Below are 12,606 nucleotides of genomic sequence, written 5' to 3' on the forward strand. Positions count from 1 at the left end.
CCTTGGTAGACTGTCCTTGTCAGTTTTAGAGATACATACTACAACTTACAACACCCTTGCATACATTAAACATTAGACTTTATTTTTACTTTATTTTCATTGTCAATAATACTAATCCACTTTTTCTTGTGCTTCCCAATTAAAAGTATGAAATCATTTTATAATTCAATCTGTCAAATGACGCAAAAACACAACTAAATAATACCTAAGTCCGCAAAATATCAAATTTGCAAATTATCAGATAAAATTACATTGCAATTTTCGCATTCAACAATAAGTCACTGTTCGGACAGTAACAAGAAACAATTACAAAATAGTAATAAAAAAACAGCAGCAGCTAGCTAAATGGTTCTGAAAATTTACAATTTATGTTTTAGGAAGGGGGAAAGGCAAAGACAATGTTTACCGTGAAGTTATTCCATATATTTACTGTGACCTCCAACAGACGTGTAACAATAACAGACTGGTAAAAATGCGGTTCAAGGGAGACCACTTTGTATTAGCACTTTCTGAAAGTGATGATAGCCATTGCTGATCGTGCCGAATATTTCAGACAATGATACGCCAATAGGATACCGCGTAAGATTGCATTGCAACAATACATGATTCAATGTATCCAAGTTTAACTGACCTTTTTCATAATTACATAAAAAATATGGATTTTTTTTCAGAAAAATATACTTTGATTTTTAATAAAATACTTAAAACAAAAAGAAAATATAATCATGCGAGTGGTGACCAAAATCTGTAAGAAGATCCTTTCGAAGCATAGAGGAATAAGCACCGGTTTGGCTGAATCTGTTCATGTGAGGTAATGAATTTTGCAACAACTAATGCCCTCTGGCACCGACTAAAGAAGAATTTTTATCAGAGTTGTAAGTTTAGTGACATTAATAATGCATCCAAATGCATCCACTGTACGATAATTCTTGCCAACAAATCGACCGTGTTCATATTGACGAACTAATTTTCATATCAACTGAATTTCATATGGGATCCTACTTCAGAAATTTATCATTGCCTGATATTTTTAACAAAAACGAGGGTTTATTATTCCACCGAAAACTTGACTGCCGTTCTAAACTAAAATACCTCATTATGAAACGGCACTTTGACGGTGATCTTGTCGCCATTTTGTAATAAACCTTTATTCAGTTGGTTAGAAATTTAGCTTCTTGACGTGATTAAATAAAACATTCGTTATAGACAGATTTTCTCAAAGTTCACCGTGATTGTCGTGGCGGAAATGGAGAGAGCGTGTATTTGTTTTCTGAATAAAGCGTCGCTTATGGTTGTATTTATCTTAGCTTTAGCATTTCTGCTTAGTTTACACGAATGCCAGATAATTAAGCACTTATAATTTCCCCAAACAAATTATTTATTAACATAAGTCTAATTTTTTGTAAAAAAGTCATTTGAAAGAAATATATGTAATTGAGAAGCAGTCACAGCAGGGGCGGAGTAATTTACAAATAAGAAACACGAAAAGGGATTTTTTAAAAGGAAAAACTTTTACGAAATAAGATACAATAATGTGCCCTCGGACTGTTACATGTGTTGTACGTTACATAAAATTACAGACTACAGCCTTTTCTTAGTTAGATATTGTTACCACTTGACCACTGCGTCCGTTCTATCATTGCAAATGAAGAAGCAATTTAAATACCTATATAGGTATGACTGACACACGTGGTCATAATTCCCTACCTACCGGCCCTTCTTACAACACGCTAACTGATAGAATATATATATTCATCACGTACAATTAGAAATAGTACTTTCTGAATGGCCTTTACAACCTGCGATCACAAAAGGACAGTTTGATCTGTAAAATAAGTATTTATAAAACTTTCTTGCCCTACTTAAACTGTGCGATATTTCTGCTCTATTTCTTTCTTTTACCAAAAAGAATAAAACATAGTACATTATATATCTGGACGGTAAAACAGCATACATGCCTGCTTACTTTTCAATAGTCTTTTGTATTCTGTTGAGAAAATATCAACAGCTCAACAAACTCGATTTTGAAAAATTATTTTGTCTATAAAAGTAAACCTCACATAACCTATTTCTCCAGGTAGTGTCATCATTTAAAAATATGAATGCTTTAAATCACTGCAAAATTACCAAACTGAAAGTGAAAGCATAGCTGTAAAGGTATTTTATATTCATATTTATTTCACATTTTTTTAGAAATAAACTCGTTTTTTTGTGTCTTTTGTGATATATGCTGTATTTAAAGCATAAAATATATGAAAAGAATGTTCTATGTAATTGTGGCTTTATAATAATAATGATGATGATGATGAGGATGATGATGATGATAATAATAATAATAATAATAATAATAATAATGATAATAATAACAACATCAACAACAACAACAACATAATGATAATACTTAAAATACTTGAGTACAAAGCAACGTCTGTGCGTAGGGGAAAGTAATTAATGTGAGAATTTCACAAATGTTAAATGTTCGTGTGCTCGGTTCATGTCACTGTCTGTTGCTGAAGACATTTGTTACGTTTATCATTGCGAAGAAAATTCAACCAAATGTTGACACTGAGGTTATCTCATCAGAACTGGCTGTACAGGGAAAATATAGCAACGTAAGTATAATGTGCAATTCCAGTTGACTGTCCATTTGGACCAGGAGTACAGAAGAAAGAGCTATAATGTTATACTTACCCTAGGACTAGAACATGTCAGAGAAAGCTGGATATCAACACCGTTTTAATCGTAAATTTCTCAGCTTAAACGCACAGTTCGGTGAATGGGTACCTAGTATATTGAACGAGCGATAATTTATCTTCCATCGTGCACCAGACACATTGTCTCAATATTCCATATTGCTGAGATTATCAACATATCTTATGCTTTCGTCAACGTTACAGAAAAAACTTGCTTGACCTTCCCTAACGAACATCCGGTCTAGAGGTCACGGCAGTGTGCACATGTTTGGCGAAATGTAAACAAACAAAAACAGAATAAAACAAGAAATATCTTTAAAAATGATGGTCGGCGAATTGTAATAAGGAAAGAAGTTTATGAATTTTTCATCTAACATTCATCTTTCATCTAACATTTTTCTAATTGCAAAACTAAACACTGCACTTTAACAATTTAAATGGTTCTCTTTTAATTTTTCGCAAAGGTTTCGTAGGTTGCAATTTTGTTTCGTTTATCCTTAGACGAATAATTACAGCAGTAGTTTGATGAAGATTCATGAAGCGGTTAAGGTCATTAAACGTGTTTATAATTTTAGCTAAATTGGTCCCTATCCCCATTTGTAACAAAATAGCAGGAGACCTTACGATATTGTTACACATCGAGTTTGATAAAAATCATACCATACTAAAGAAAAATATTCATATATTATAAATCAGTTAAATAATTTATAACAAATATATCAAAGCAAACAAGTACTCATTTTAATATGCAATCTGAATAAGTCACAAAAGTAAGAAACCTTTTACAGACGACAATTGTAACAAGGAAAATCTTTTAAAAAGCACTTCTCTACATAAAAGACTCTTATCACACCCTTATTCACGTGATACGCAGACCGTATTCAGCTCTTTCTTTAATTTGATATATGTTGGTATTTGAACAGGTTTTTATCATATTTATTAAACTTACTTATCATTTTGAGATATATCAATATTCTTGCTAAATATACTGAGCCAAATTTAGCTTTAAAACAGCGTCGTTTAGGATAAACGCTTTGTCTACATTTCACTCAGCGTAGCACAATCAACAGAGTGAAAGAAATTGACACTCTCGTCCAATCAGGCAGAGTGTTGCATAAATCTTCCATTTTGATTAATTATCTATAATGCGTTATCAAGTAGTTTGATTTGCAAACTGAAGTCACGTGGCATAGGTAACGAAAACGAATTTAGACGGCGTCGCCGAAAAAACAACAACACATTTTTACAATAAAACTCGAAATGATGAATGAAAGATAAATTACCACTTGTTTGATATCCATAGTACACATTCACCGAACTGCGTGTTTTAGGTATAAAATGTGCGATTGAAACGGGTTAGTATATTTTTCCCTTCATGACCATGATTCTTATAGAATACCTAGGGGCAGGGTATAACATGTACAGAGGCATTTTCTTTCTGGTCTGGCGTCAGTGGTATGTCCTAGCATTATCATTTCCATCGAGCACAATAACTAATTTAAAACAGATCAGAATACCAATAGGTCATCAAAAATAAAAAGCATCCCCGGCGGGATTCGAACCCGCGACCTCTGGATTAGAAGTCCAGCGCGCTATCCACTGCGCTACGGGGACAGCTTACAGAAGTGACGTCTTGGTGAGGTGGTCGTTACATGGAATAAGTGATGACGTGTTTCGTTAATTCTTAAGTCGAAAGAAAAACGGTGTTTATAGTAAAAGAAACGCCACAAGTAGTGTACTGTAAAAAGAATACAGAACTTTGTAGCAAATTTTGGTAAAACTCATTGTTTTAAGGAGCAAAACTAAGATTGTGTACTACCGTGATACGTCGCAACAATAACAGTTGATGCCGCGCAACAAAAGAATGGTTAGTTTAGTAGTCATACAACTAAGATATTATTCACAGTAATTTTTACCCGAGATAATTTTGTTTTGTTTTTGAGTTTAACGTCAAATCTACGCAGTCATAGGTCATATGGCGACGTTCAAGCTTTTCATTGTGGAGGAAGACCCGGAGCCCCTCTGTGCATCATTTCATCAGAACCACCCACCTTCCGTAAGGCAGCGAGGTAAGATTAAATTAGTATGTGCTTGAGCACGTGCATACGCGCCCGTGTCTGTTTGCATTTGTATCGATTATTGGAAGGGTTTATATTTAGAAACATAAGACAGGTCATATTTGTGTAGACTGTACAGCTAAAATGTAATTGCATTTGTACATCTCCGTCATATTAACCATTGAAACGAAATTTGAACGTTGTATTTCCAGTTTTGCGTTTAAGTGAACGGATCATACAGTAAAGATGTAATATGCTGATGGATTTTTGAAACTCTTCATATACTTTGTCATAGGATTTTTGTTTAAAAAATACAACGAAAAAGACTTTCGAAATTCCGTGGAGGTTTTTGTAACCTTGCTTCCTGTGCAAGTAATTGTAAATGCATTCGCAAGCTGAGAACCAGCTATTTCAATACATCAACCGAAAGAGACTCTTTCTAAATGAAAGTTGTTTCCTTTTCGCGTAACTGGCCTGTTTTACCAGAACATGTACTTTACAGAACGTTCAGTCACAGGTATGTTCAACATTAGCATGATAAAAAAGTGTGTGAAGTTGGCGAGAAGTTCGACATTAAACTTTGGATAAGAGAACGACATTGGACATTTAAAGCGTGAAGTTGGCGAGAAGTTAAACATTTTGCATTGGACATTTGATTTCAGAACGACATTGGACAACCCAGAACGACATTGGACATTCGATACAAGAACGACATTGGACATTCGATTTCAGAACGACATTGGACATTCGAACCTAGAATGACATTGGACATTCAATACAAGAACGACATTGGACATTCGTTTTCAGAACAACATTGGACATTCAAACCCAGAACGATATTGGACATTAGATACAAGAACGACATTGGACATTCGATTTCAGAACGACATTGGACATTCAAACCCAAAACGACATTGGACATTCGATACAAGAACGACATTGGACATTCGATACAAGAACGACATTGGACATTTGAACATAGACATTGGACATTCTAACCCAAAACGACATTGGACATTCGAATCCAAAACGACATTGGACATTCGAACCCAGAACGACATTGGACATTCGAACCTAGAACGACATTGGACATTCGAACCCAAAACGATATTGGACGATCGATACCAGAACGACATTGGACATTTGACTTCAGAACGACATTGGACATTCGATACAAGAACGATATTGGACATTCGAACCCAAAACGATATTGGAGAATCGATACCAGAACGACATTGGACATTTGATTTCAGAACGACATTGGACATTCGAACACAGAACGACATTGGACATTCGAACCCAAAACGACATTGGACATTCGAACACAGAACGACATTGGACATTTGAACCCAAAACGATATTGGACGTTCGATACCACAACGACATTGGACATTCGATTTCAGAACGACATTGGACATTCGAACCTAGAACGACATTGGACGTTCGAACCCAAAACGACATTGCACAGTCGAACACAGAACGACATTGGACATTCAGATCCAAAATGACATTGGACATTTGATACCAGAACGACATTGGACATTCGAACATAGAACGACATTGGACATTCGGATCCAAAACGACATTGGACATTCGATACCAGAACGATATTGGACAGTTGATATCAGAATGACATTGGACATTCGAACCTAGAACGACATTGGACTTTCGAACACAGAACGACATTGGACATTCGGATCCAAAACGACATTGGACATTCGATACCAGAACAACATTGGACAGTTGATATCAGAACGACATTGGACATTCGAACCTAGAACGACATTGGACTTTCGAACGCAGAACGACATGGGACATTGGAACACAGAACGACATTGGACATTCGAATCAAAAACGACATTGGACATTCAATATCAGAACGACATTGGACATTCTTTTTCAGAACGACATTGGACATTCGAACACAGAATGACATTGGACATTCGGATCCAAGACGACATTGAACATTCGATACCAGAACGACATTGGACATTTGATATCAGAACGACATTGCACATTCGAACCTAGAACGACATTGGACATTCGAACACAGAACGACATTGGACATTTGAACCCAAAACGATATTGGACGTTCGATACCAGAACGACATTGGACATTCGATTTCAGAACGACATTGGACATTCAAACCTAGAAAGACATTGGACATTCGAACCCAAAACGACATTGGACATTCGGACATAGAACGACAATGGACTTTCAAACCCAAAACGACATTGGACATTCGAATCCAGAACGACATTGGACATTCGAACCCAGAACGACATTGGACATTCGAATCCGAAACGACATTAGTAGACTCCTTTGGCACCGATTCCTGAAAGTCTGCGAGTTCTCTTGAAAGCGTCGCAGACCGTTTTAAATTATTTAAAAAGAAACAGGAACTTCTTGGTTAGTGTTATCTCTCCTGGCACTGGTTCTTGAAAGTCTGCGAGTCCTGCTGAAAGTGTCGCAGACCATTCTAAATGATTTAAAATGAAACATGGACTATTGTGACGATATTTTCTCCCTTGGCACCATTTCCTGAAAGTCTGTGAGTCCTCCTGAAATGGCCACAGACCGTTTTAATGGGTTGAATTGATACAGAGGCTACTAGGACGGCGTTTTCTTGCCTACCTAGCGGGGAAAGTATACATTTATCCGAGCACGCGCCGGGGATAGATATTCCTGTCTTTCCCTAGGGAAAAACCTTGTCTAAAATAGCGTGCACTAAGGTGACGTCACATAGTACTGGTACCATTGTGACGTCATAAACTTTATAAATAATGTCAAGAAATACCCAAACCTATTTGTCTCAACGAGCTATTTTGAACATGATAGGCAAGAAAAATGATCTAACATGTCTGCCTGTGTAAGACAACTGTTTTCCCTACCCTCGGGACAGCATGGATAAAAAACCTCGCTAACGCTCGGTTTTCCATTCCACACTGTCCCTCGGGTAGGGAAAACCCCGTCTTACACAGGCAGGCATGTAAGATCTTTATAATCTCCCTTGGCACCTATATCTGAAAGTCTGCGAGTGTTCCTGAAAGTGTCGCAGGCCGTTTTCTAATGATTAAAAAGAAACAAGAACTACTTGGTTAGTGTTATCTCTCTTGGCACCGTTTCTTGAAAGTCTGCGAGTCCTCCTGAAAATGTCACAGACCGTTTTTAATGGGTTGAAATGTAACAGAGGCTACTGGGACCGTTTTTAATGATTATGAAAGAAACAAGAATTACTTAGTTATTGGTATCTCTCCTGGCACCGATTCCTTAAAGTCTGCGAGTCCTCCTGAAAGTGTCGCAGACCGTTCTAAATGATTGAAAAAGAAACAAGGACTATTGGGACGATGTTTTTCCCTTGGCAACGGTTCCTGAAAGTCTACAAGTCCTCTTGAACGGTCTGTGACACTTTGAAGAGTACTCGCAGACTTTCAGGAACCGGTGCCAAGGGAGAAAACATCGTCCCAATAATCCTCGTTTCTTTTTCAATCATTTAAAACGGTCTGCGACACTTTCAGGAGGACTCGCAGACTTTCAGGAATCGGTGCCAGGAGAGTTAACATTAATCAAGTAGTTCATGTTTCTTTTTAAATCATTTCAAACGGGCCGCGACACATTCAGGAACACTCGCAGACCTCCAGGAACCGGTGCCAAGAGGGATAATACCGTCCCAGTAGCCTCTGTATCATTTCAACCCATTAGAAACGGTCTGTGACATTTTCAGGAGGACTCGCAGACTTTCAAGAACCGGTGCAAAGAGAGATAACACTAACCAAGTAGTTCCTGACACCTTCAGGAACACTCGCAGACTTTCAGAAATAGGTGCCAAGGGAGAAAGCACCGTCCCATTAGCCTCTGTATCAATTCAACCCATTAAAAACGGTCTGTGACACTTTCAGTAGGACTCTCAGACTTTCAGGAAACAGTACCAAGGGAGAAAACATCGCCCCAATAGTCCATGTTTCTTTTTCAATCATTTAGAATGGTCTGCGACACTTTCAGGAGGACTCGCAGACTTTCAGGAAACGGTGCCAAGGGAGAAAACATCGTCACAATAGTCCATGTTTCTCTTCAATCATTTAGAATTGTCTGCGACACTTTCAGGAGGACTCGCAGACTTTCAGGAATCGGTGCCAAGGTAGAAAACACCGACCCAGCAATCCATGTGTCCTTTCAAACCATTCAGAACAGTAGTTCCTGTTTCTTTTTAAATCATTTTAAACGGTCTGCAACACTTTCAGGAGGACTCGCAGACTTTCAGGAATCGGTGCCAAGGGAGACTACTAATGTCGTTTTGGATTCGAATGTCCAATGTTGTTCTGGGTTCGAATGTCCAATGTCGTTCTGAATTCGAATGTCCAATGTCGTTTTGGGTTTGAAAGTCCAATGTCGTTCTAAGTTCGAATGTCCAATGTCGTTCTGAAATCGAATGTCCAATGTCGTTCTGGTATCGAATGTCCAATGTCGTTTTGGATTCAAATGTCAAATTTCGTTCTATGTTCGAACGTCCAATGTCGTTCTTGTTTCGAATGCCCAGTGTCGTTCTGGTATCAAATGTCAATAATGCCGTTTTAGATTCGAATGTCCAATGTCGTTCTAGGTTCAGATGTCCAATGTCGTTCTGAAATCGAATGTCCAATGTCGTTCTGTGTTCGAATGTCCAATGTCGTTCTAGGTTCAGATGTCCAATGTCGTTCTGAATTGGAATGTCCAATGTCGATCTCGTATCGAACGTCAAATGTCGTTTTTGGTTCGAATGTCCAATGTCGTTCTGGGTTCGAATGTCCAATGTCGTTCTGGTATCGAATGTCCAATGTCATTTTGGATTCGAATGTCCAATGTCATTCTGGGTTCGAATGTCCAATGTTGTTCTGGGTTCGAATGTCCAATGTCGTTCTGGTATCGAATGTCCAATGTCATTTTTAGATTCAAATGTCCAATGTCGTTCTGAAATCGAATGTTCAATGTCGTTTCGGATTCGAATGTCCAATATCGTTGTGGATTCGAATGTCCAATGTCGTTCTGGGTTCGAATGTCCAATGTCGTTCTTAAATCGAATGTCCAATGTCGAATGTTTAACTTCTCGCCAACTTCACGCTTTAAATGTCCAATGTCGTTCTCTTGTCCAATGTTCAATATCGAATGTCGAACTTCTCGCCAACTTCACACAAAAAGCTTGACTCAGAAGAATTTATTTTATCAACTGCATTATGTGTATAAACTTTGGCAGGCATATAATGCCAAGTAGCTGTATGATAATATGACTAGTGCACGAGCCATTTAAACTCAGAACATCACCATTTTTACAAGAAAGTATATAACTTTAGAGCAAGCCTGCAAGCTCTCCGGAGGCTAAAATATTTCAATTTTCATGGTCAGAGTAAAACAACTCACATGGCTTCTGATTGGTTAAAAAGTATATAACTAAAAAAGGTTTTACTAGTGTAACATTTTAAAAAAATATTAAAAACTCACTGTCTGACAATGAGCAACCGAGTTCAAAGAGAAAAAAGTGCCCAAGAGTGATAGTCAACAGGTATATTTCTTGAAAGTTCATCCAGGGTAGATTATCCAAAGTTTAATGTTAGGAAAGGCCTATAACAAAAAACATTACCATGTGGGCCTATGGAGGTTCAGTTAGTTCCCTTTAACCTTAAGACTTATCCTTTGGAACATAACGGTTAGCGGAGGCAAAAAAATCTTCATGTGAGACAGGGCGCCTTAAATAAAGCATCGCACTATATACTGATTATAACTAATTTGACAGGTAATTATTTCCAGTCAAATAGAATAGCACAATTGATAGTGAAACAACATCTAATCTCGTATCTTCGTACGATTGTACGACGTTTCAGCTTTTCCTCGAATATAATAGAAACATTTGAAATTGTAGTAAGGTATAACATGAATATGTTTCTGTTACTGTGTTGTTATCACAACCTGTCTACAAGATTGAAAACATTACCTGCCAAGTAATGTTTACTCGTAGAAAAATGTTCGTGAACTTTCTATGTGTCATACATTCAGACGTGCAGTTCGTTGTTTTCAAAAAGCTTGATTTATATAACTATGTTACTTTTTTTCTCAAGCGCTTTCCATGGGCAATAAGTTTAGATTTCTAAGTCCTACATAATTGTGACTTCCAACGCCACATAATGACATCAAAACTAGAAATTAAAAGTGATATATGATATTATCCAAAATGTTTTCTAAACATGAAATGTGAACTATTCTGAAGAAATGAAAGCGTATATTCCATAAAATATATTTTCTTTGAAGTCGTCTCAGCATAAAGAAACTTTTGGAAAATCTGATTAGATTATTTAATCCCTGAAATTAAATGAGGTATATATAAGTTATTCTTATGTGGAATTCTGAATATCTTTTTTTTCTTCCCGTCACAGACCTTAAACGAATATCGCGTTAAGCATTAGACTGACCAGACGTTTACCTCTTTGAAAATATTACATAAATATTGCATTCCTGAGAGGGTGATATGAAAAATGTTCACCACGAGATATATGAATATCGACCAAGGCGCCAGCCGAGGTCTGTATTCATATTTCGAGGGGTGAACATTTTTGATATTGATCACCCTCTCAGGAATGCAATATTTATTTTATTATACCTAAATGACATAAAGGTAAAAACCTTTACTGGAAGATCAACATCATGATTTAAATGATTTATCTAACGTTAAAAGGTAATTACTAATATAACTAATAATGAAGACAGAATTAAGGAGTCTTTACTTAGGAGAACTCGTAATACTTTTTGATAGATAAAGTCGGGACGTTTGCATATCGCTGACCCCTATATGCACATATTTCAACATTGCGACAGTCCTGAAATCGCCAGCGTAACATTCGAAAAACGGCGATAACTTTATTATTTCTAAACGAAACATACAAGTATGAACACTTATTTTCTTAGTTAGATCATTTCCAACCTGATGGTGATAGTTTCGATTCAATATTTGATAAAAAGTTGTTCTGGAAATTTTTATGCACGTAGAACAAATCATTTAAAAAAGAAAAATCGGCCGGGTTCACACATGAAAGAAATTTAATCCTAAAGTATATAAGCGCCGCGTCTGAAAAGTAAGTATCAGTCTCTCAGCGGGAGATATGAAAAAATAATATCACATGCGCAGAAAAACAAAATAGCGCTTTTGCGCATGTGATATGAAATTATGGATCATATCACCTGCGCAGAAACGAAAAATAACGATTTTGCGCATGAGATATAAAATTACTAGGGAATATGATATATTATTCAAGTTAAACTAGTGGGAAATTTGCATTGGACATTTATGTGAGGTATAATAAAACAATTTATCACATGGTAAAAAGAGCTTTTAACAGACAAATATAAGACAAGTGAGAAAACTGGTAAGTACATCAGCATTTGTCTTTACAAAGTCTCTTGACGGAATTGTAATTGAAAACACTTTCACAACATGCTTGCTTAAAATATTGACAATGCCTGATCCTTAGATATTTAAGCCGCGCCATTAGAAAACCAACATAGTGGCTTTGCGACAAGCATGGATCCAGACCAGCCTGCGCATCCGTCAGAGTGCGCGGATGCACAGGCTGGTCTGGATCCATGCTGGTCGCAAAGCCACCATGTTGGTTTTCTCATGGAGCGGCTCATTTTTATTGAATCAAAGTAGTGATCGGCAATTTCCTTGTGATTACGTATTTTCATGTCCTTAGGACAAGCGGTCCATTTCCTGAAAGCCGCAGAGTAGTCTGCCCTTGGTATTCTATGCAGACACTGGTACACTGTGCTATAAAAGGTGCTTCTGTAATTGTAGCGATGCCCAGTCAGCACTTACCTCAGCGAAGGAAAG

The 12,606-nt window shown here is 37.1% G+C and overlaps 1 non-coding gene across 1 annotated transcript; it reads right to left on the reverse strand.

The window, feature by feature from the left end:
- Window positions 1-4,234: 4,234 nt before the first annotated feature.
- Trnar-ucu (transfer RNA arginine (anticodon UCU)) lies at window positions 4,235-4,307 on the reverse strand. Its single transcript has one exon. It is a non-coding gene; the product is annotated as a tRNA-Arg (tRNA).
- Window positions 4,308-12,606: the final 8,299 nt, after the last annotated feature.

The sequence above is a fragment of the Mercenaria mercenaria genome, chromosome 2 (assembly GCF_021730395.1).
Source record: "Mercenaria mercenaria strain notata chromosome 2, MADL_Memer_1, whole genome shotgun sequence".
NCBI classification, from domain to species: Eukaryota; Metazoa; Mollusca; class Bivalvia; order Venerida; family Veneridae; genus Mercenaria; species Mercenaria mercenaria.